The sequence below is a fragment of the Dromaius novaehollandiae genome, chromosome 8 (assembly GCF_036370855.1).
Source record: "Dromaius novaehollandiae isolate bDroNov1 chromosome 8, bDroNov1.hap1, whole genome shotgun sequence".
Lineage (NCBI taxonomy): Eukaryota > Metazoa > Chordata > Aves > Casuariiformes > Dromaiidae > Dromaius > Dromaius novaehollandiae.
In genome coordinates this window covers 40,395,677-40,403,213 of record NC_088105.1, presented here as the reverse complement: position 1 = coordinate 40,403,213, position 7,537 = coordinate 40,395,677, and the positions used below count along the sequence as shown (strand labels likewise).

Here is a 7,537-nt window from a genome sequence, read left to right as displayed (position 1 = left end):
CTTAGATATCTCCTTTTGCAGTATCTGTAAGCCATTTGACCCCAAACCCAGTGGAACAGAGAATTTCTTATGCTTTACAGCGCAAAACGGCAAGCATTTGCCCTTTGGGAAGTGTTAGGTGAAAAACTGTGGGTAGCCAGAGTGAGTGACTTAAATTTGCTGAAGAGTATAGACACAACTGGAACAAATCTAACTTCGTTAACTTTTGGAAGCCTCTGCATGAAAAAAGTCTTTCAGATTTAATTTTGAACTAGCCTCTTCTGAGAAGTAGATTCTTTAAATATAGAACTGTTCACGACTGTGTGGTTTTTTGTATGTACAAATTCATACATCTGCCCAATGAGTTATTAAAAAAAAAAAAGTGGGAAGCAAAATCTGTAGAGAATATCTGATATAAAAGCTTTGGAAAGTAGACTCGTGAATTGCAAAGTAAAAAGTGAAAATGCAGCTTAACTGGGTCATTAGAGTGGGATCAACATACCTTTGTAACTCAATTTTTCTTAGGTAGAATCCACAATTTAAAATTACTTTAACTCTTTTACCTCGTGTCTTGAGAGACTGGAATTAATTCAGGTTCTTTGTGATACTCGTTTGGTAGCTTTAGACTGATACTTCTAAAATACTTTAGTCTTGCAAATAAAAGCCTGAATCTGCAGAAATAAACTTTCCTCTCTTGCTCAGAAGGGAAAAATCTTCATTTTCTTAGGCAGTATCTTGGTGGTGATGCCTGCTCACCTCTTTCCTACTATGTACCTCCCTATCTTTCCCTGACTTAGAGATGAAACACTTTTTTTTTCCCTCCATCAGAACAGGTCTCAGACTTCTTGGCATCTCGCTGCTGCCCCATTTGGTACAAGCAAGAAAGGTTCAAAATATAGCCCAAAGCCAAACAGAGAAGCCTTGAATCTGTGCGCTGTGTTGGGCATGGATTGCCCAAGAAAGAGCTGCTCTTGCGTTTACGTGAAGAGGAAGGTGTCTGGATTATTTTGAAAAGTTAAAATTTTTATATATAACAACACACCCTTAAGACTAATTTGTATTTAGATCTCTAAATGGTCATTAGAAGAACCATGAACCAGAAATCATGCTTAGACCAAAGCTTAGACTGAGTTTGGTCTTGGTTCCTGAATTGTCTCATGTCCGCCAGTAGTTAAAATAATAAAATAATGTTATTCTCCTGCATGATGAACTGGCAGCGCTCAAGTCTTTATTTTGTAGCCTATCCAACAGTTTGCAATTTCTTAAAGAGGAGATGTTATTCCTGTAAACGCACTCAGTTGCTCCAAATCTCTACTTAGGATGCAATTAGATTTCAGGTATTGATAATAGTAAACACTTGCTGAATTGATAGAAAATTGCTTTTAGGGTTCAGTGCATAATACTTACAGCCTGCTTTTTTCAGAGGAAGCTTTTTCAAGAGCTGTTACCACTCTTGCTAGTTGGCTGAAATATGTTTGTACCTCATCAAGAAGGAAAGTGGAATATCAGAAGAACATTTGGGGTGTTTGGCAGCTAAACTGTGACTTTCATTTGTTGTTAAAATATCACTACAATACATGAAGTGACAGATTAGAGAGAGAGTATTTTGCTCGCTTACTTGATGTCTTTGGCAGCTCTTTAGGTATGCCATCCACTGTTCAGCATTTTCCCCATCCACCTGGTTTATTCAAAGAACCAAAACAATACAAAAGAGTACTAGGTTACTGGAAATAAAGCTGGTGGTGGTTCTCTTGGACAACTTGAATGAAACTTCTCTTGATTGAAATTGGAGCGGGGGGGAGTAAGGAAGTGTGAGTTAGTGGTTTTTAAAGCTCTGGCCTTTTCAGAACAGGTGGATTTTTAAGGAACGGGTCATGACATTTTCTTGTTCGTGATCAGGATAGCTGAATGACTTACGAAACTTCATATAGTTCTGCTGACTAAAACGAATCTTCTTCTTTTCCCCCTGAGCGGATTTAAATTATATAACTGACAGAAAAACAGAGCCGCACAGAAGTGGAAGAAGAGCTTCTACTTGGAGAAGTGTAGCCTCTGTCTCTTACCTTGCATGTTGTTACCTCTTACTGCCCTCTGACACCGTATGAATTATTTGATATCAGCAGTGACGTATGGTTCTCCGTATGTTATGCGATCATGATTATTTGACTTGGCACTTTAGAATAGCTGCCACGTAAAATCGTTCTGTTAGATTTTTCTTGCAGAATGTGAAAGCAGATAAAAGTAGGATAAAAGGAAAAGAACTGGAAGCTTATGAATAATCAAACTGGAATTGGAGGAGCCTGCCTCAAGTTAGAGGTAGGGTTCTTCTAAGGAAGTGCACTAATAGCTGCCAAAGAACAGACAAGTCATCTGTGTTGGAGTGAGTGGCTCAGGGTTCCTGAAGTACCAGGTCAGTGTTCTGATCCAGCTCCTGAGCTTCCAAAGTAGCAAAAAGGGCTTGCTAGGAAAGAACAAGCTCTGCACAGTGGCTGGCTTAGGGAAACCCATCTGTAATAAATCCACATATTTGATAGCTTTGCTTTGTGAAGAGATGGAGCAGTCTGGATCACCCATCAGGCAGCCTCCTTGGAACTGAACAGGGTGTTGAAATTTTTAAATTAATTAGTGGTAGTCTTAATTACTACCCTTCAATCTGGTGCTGTTCTATCAAAATGAGCTTCTTGACCTTCCAGTTCTAGTTAGATCTTTTAAACTGCTCAATTTTTGCTGGCTGGAAGTTAAGATTGAGCTAATATTGACTCTTGATGTTGTGAACAGGAAAAAATTCCTGTTCAGCAGTAATTGCCTTCCTTGAATAACTCCCAGGTGGCATGGCAAACACAGCTGCTTGCAGGTGAAAATGTTGAATGTTTTTTGGTTGTACATAGTGAGTGCTACGGACATCTGCTGTTTCCTCCTGTGGAAATGGCTTGTTGACTTCTCGTAGATCTGTATTCCAGTGGCCACTATTTCAAATGAGAGAAAACCTCCTGCCTTAGCTAGTTTCACAACCGCTTCGCTTTTGCTAGTATGTGAAATGAAGGGATAGCAACAGCTCTCTGCTGAAGATCTTTGAAGCTTTTTGTTTATATAGGTGCTTGCAGAGTAAGATAAAGGGCCTTTGAAATACCAGAACTATTGGCTCATGGTCTTCTGTAGAGACTTGGATCATTGTTAGTGTTGCGCTTGATTCTGAGATTGCAGTTAATTTGTAAAGCAAAGTGACTGTCTATTGATACAGTATGTATTTCAGGTCTGTAAGAGCTTGCCATCCCTTCTCCGTCCCCCTTGTTTCTTAGCAGTTTGTTTTTGGAGTAGCGGGAATGCCAGGGTAAACCAGATCTGACGGCTGCTCATCCTTGAGGTCTCAAATATAGGACACTGTGTATTTTAAATTGAGCTTTTGCCAAGCAAAATACCCATTATCTAGGGGACAAGAATATTCTCTGGTATCAGATTTTTGACTGAGTTATTTTGCGTGCCACACATGTGAAGTCACACTTTCTTGCCTCTGTGGATCTTGGTTTCACAAGTTTTGTGGTCACCACGCTCTCCCCTGCTTTAAGATTCCCACCATTGCAACCTCCTCACGCTGCTGTAAGGACTGCCATGCCTAAGGGTGGGCTGCAGACAGCGGTCCGGGCAGCAGCTTCACACGCTTTGTGTCCGAAGGAAGGAAAGATGTAAGCCTTCTAGTTTTCCAGATAAGGAAAATGAAGGAGCTTGTACTTGATCTGTGACCGGGAAAGGGCAGGGAGGGAGGCGAGGGAACATGCGCGAGAAGTTTGTTTGTATTTGGATGCAGTTCTGTGGGAAATTAATATGGCAGAACCAGCTTTTATACTCATTGAGATGCTAGCGGCAGAAAGCAATATGTTAAACAAAACAAACTTTAAAAGCCTTGGCACCTGTGCAGTGTAAATAACTTCCTGGTGCTTGCCATCCAGAAGTACCTCTGTCTTTGCACTGCTCTGGATTTTATTTACTAGAGCTTAACAACAAATTCAAAACAGTTGTTTTTGATAAAGTTGTATTAGTCTGTGGGGCATTAGTTGTGTTTTTTTTTTAAAAAAAACAGTGCAAGAGATACTGTCTAGCTCAAGTGTTGTGTTATGCTCATCCTTTCATGTTTTAATCTGCTGTTTTGCATGGGTTGCTGTTCGTCCCTAGGATGTCAAGCCGTGGCAGTGGATGCCGTTGCGAAGGAACCCAGTGTATTTTGGTCACTTCTGTGTCACATCTTAAGTTGGTAGTCTGCATGGAAGGAAAGAACGGTCACCCTCAGTCTGAGATTTTGGTCAGCAATAGTTACAGGCTGACTTTTGCAATTCACTTTATACGGTTTTCATGTATGCTCCAGGTTTTTCACATTTACTGATGATGCACAAGAAAGAACCTTTCACTTCCTGAATGCTTCTGTATTTCAGTTTTCCTCAAAGTACAGCAAAACAGACACTAATAACTTTGAAATTGTCAGAGCCCATGTATTTAGAAAGTTTAAAAGTTCAAGAGGAACCAGCCAGTTAAAATAGCTAGCTTGACCTGTGTGAGTGAGCTGTTGTCCCCTTTTCTAGCTCTGTGAACTGTACCGTAGAGCACTCCGTTCCACGGGATTTTTCTGTTCTTGTTTGAGAGCAAAGGATGACAAACGCTGTTTTCCTTTTTGTTTTTTCCCATTGTTTTGTGTTGCATTTGTATTAAACTTTTTACTCAAATGCTTTCATCTTCTGTCCTCTATTTCTTATTTCTCCGCTAAAGATCCATTTAGTATGTACAGCCTTTTTCCCATGATAGTGCTTACATTAAAGTTATGAATCAAGCTTTTTGATGAGCTCATCTTGCTGCAGTGTTTTTTTGTTTGTTTTTTGCACTTTTTTGCAACCTTTTCTGTTCTTGGATGCTTTTAGAGCATGTGCACCAGAACAACACAAAGGGTCGCTTTCTTTCTGTGTGCAGCCGTGGATGCTCTGCTGTCACACTGGGAAGTCAAACTCAGTTAATTTTCTGCTGTGATCATCCCAGAATAACTGGGTTTTCTGATACATTTTAGGTGTGCTGTGTGTTCCTCTTTCCTGGTCCTAGAGCTTTGCATTTGGCTATGTTGTCTAAGCAGACTGTATTGTCTTTACTTGGTATTCCCACCATTTGAAAGACTTGTGGGTTAGTAGTGGGATGCTCAATAGCACCCTGAGGATGGAGGCCCCTCGACTTCTCCTTCCCCCCATTCCTGTAGTTTTCTAGTGAAAACTTCAAGTAGCTGTAACCCTGTTAATTCAAGATCTAATCTTTTTCCTCCCTCACAGTTCATGGCATTCTCTACCTCAAGGGATTAAACTGAGGCAAGATAGATGCATTCAACTCCATTAGTAAAGTAGTAGCTGTAATTCCAAAACTTGCTCTCTTTGGCCACTTCTAATGCTAAGGGCCATTAGAGCGGTCTGCAGGCTGTAATGGACTTCAGATTCTTCTGAAATACTTGTGTGACATCATGACTTTGTAACTAAGTGTTTTTGTCTTAGAAACAGCAGTGTGTGCCCTAGGCAGAGAATAGCTTAATTGTATTTTATTTGACTGTTATGTATGGGTTTTCAGAACGTCTCTTAATAACTCAATCCCTGAAAGACAGGGAATAGTCAAAGTTCATCCAGATTCTGTAAAATGCTTGTAGCTCAGAAAAAATGAGTCTGTCTGATACCCATTTTTGGTAAGGTCATATCTGTTTACCGACAAGAAAATTTCTGCTCCTGTTAACACTATTGTATCTTTGCCTCCATGAAAGAGGCAGAAGTTCTGTTGTTGATGATACAAAAGAAGCCTCTACCTAGGGTGAAAGTCACTGGCATAAGCATGTCAACCTCTGGATTTGGAACTGCTTCTTACCACCAGGCATCTCTGAAAGCAAACACCTTGCACGCTGTATACCAGCGCTTATTTTGATAGTAATTTTGGGCCGTAGATACTCTTCTTGAAAGCATGACATTGATTAATATGGGAGAGAATGGGTTTGAATTCACTGTAAAACACAGTCGGGAAGGGATATGTAGAGAGAGCTAGTTAACGAAAGCTTCATTTTTGTAACATAACTGTCTTCTGCTAAGTTGAACAGAACCCTGCTGGTTCTACAGTCATTTCGGCTTCCTGTACGTGTGACTTGCAAGGCAGGCAAGTTAAATCTATACGAGCAAGGTGTATCAACAAAGAAAGGGCTCACTTTATTTAGAAAAAAAAGGCACTTTTTAAATACTGAATTCCCAGTGTATGTGAATGCAGCTTGAAACAACTAAAACCTAAGATGCCGGTTGTGTTAGCTTTGTATAGATTAACCGTCTGTCCTTTGGTATTCATTGAAAGTTTACCTTGCAATAAAAATGAGGTGTTTGGTGTCTCCAGGTTTTTATCACACTGTGCTCTTACAAGTTAGCTGTTGAATCAAGAGGAAGAGGCAGCTTTTCTCTTCGCTTGTGGAATGTCTGCGGGGAGGAGCAGGGAAGTCCAGTGCTGCAGGGCTATACGCGGGACCATGGTTTCATGTTGCAAATCACAGCAGTACTTGTCTTAAGATACTCTTGTTGTAGCCTGTCACCTCCTCCGGTTGTGCAACTAGCGCACTGATGGATACCTGTTCCGACTTAGACTTCTCGTCAGCTCCCTCCCGTGCTTTCCACAGGGATATGTTAACTCGAATGCTTTGTGTTGTGAAAAACCTGCTTAAGAAATCCTAGTATGCTTTGAAGTGGAAGCAGTTTAACTTCTTCATATTGCCCAGTGTATGTGAAATAGTCTTCTCCAAAATTCACTTGCATCACGGTATTTATTGATGCGAGGGTTTTATGCGTCATTTAGCATGCAGAGAAGCACTTACATAGAGCCAGCCTCTCGCTCTGTACACTTGGAGAATTAATTTTGTATGACAAGGGCAGGCCCTGCCAGCCCGTAAATCTATAATATGACTCTGGCTCTTTAGGGAGGCAAAGTTGGATGAGACTTTAGCTTCGCCTCTGTTATGCTGGCGCGGTCTCATTTTGTTCTTTGCAATTGTTTTGTGCTTTCTGTGATGAAATTACTTGGGACTTTTTCAATCCATTATGTCTTTGTTACTTAACTGGTTAACGAAGTTTAGCTAGCAGTTACCGCTGTACTGCTTTATATGCATATATACTATTAATTTCCATTTATATTTTAGTGTTAGATTTCCAAGCAAGTCCAGTGTAGCATAGACAAATCAGTGCACATCAATGAAGCTGAAAAATTGTATACTTTAAGAAATTCATTGGTGCCAAGCTTTGTGGTGAGTACAGCCTTTAAAATACAGCTGAGATGGAAACCACTGTCTCTTTCTGATAACTTTGCTGAAGCTGGCAAAGGCTTTTGTTAGAACTACAACTTTTCTGCACAGCTCCAGCTACAAATAAGACTTAAAGCATATTTCAGCTTACATCTTTAAAGCAACTTAAACAGCGTGAGTTCCGCAGTCAAGGCTCAGACAGTTTGCATACATGTACATGATTGCTTTAGAAACTGCTTCAGATGTTACCATCCCCCAGGTGTTTACCGCTCC

At 40.4% G+C, this 7,537-nt stretch overlaps 1 protein-coding gene across 2 annotated transcripts in view; it reads left to right on the top strand.

Annotated features, from left to right (window-relative positions):
* JAK1 (Janus kinase 1) overlaps positions 1-7,537 on the top strand; it is a 66,362-nt gene that overhangs the window by 1,699 nt on the left and 57,126 nt on the right. The gene's annotated exons all lie outside the window — the stretch shown is intronic.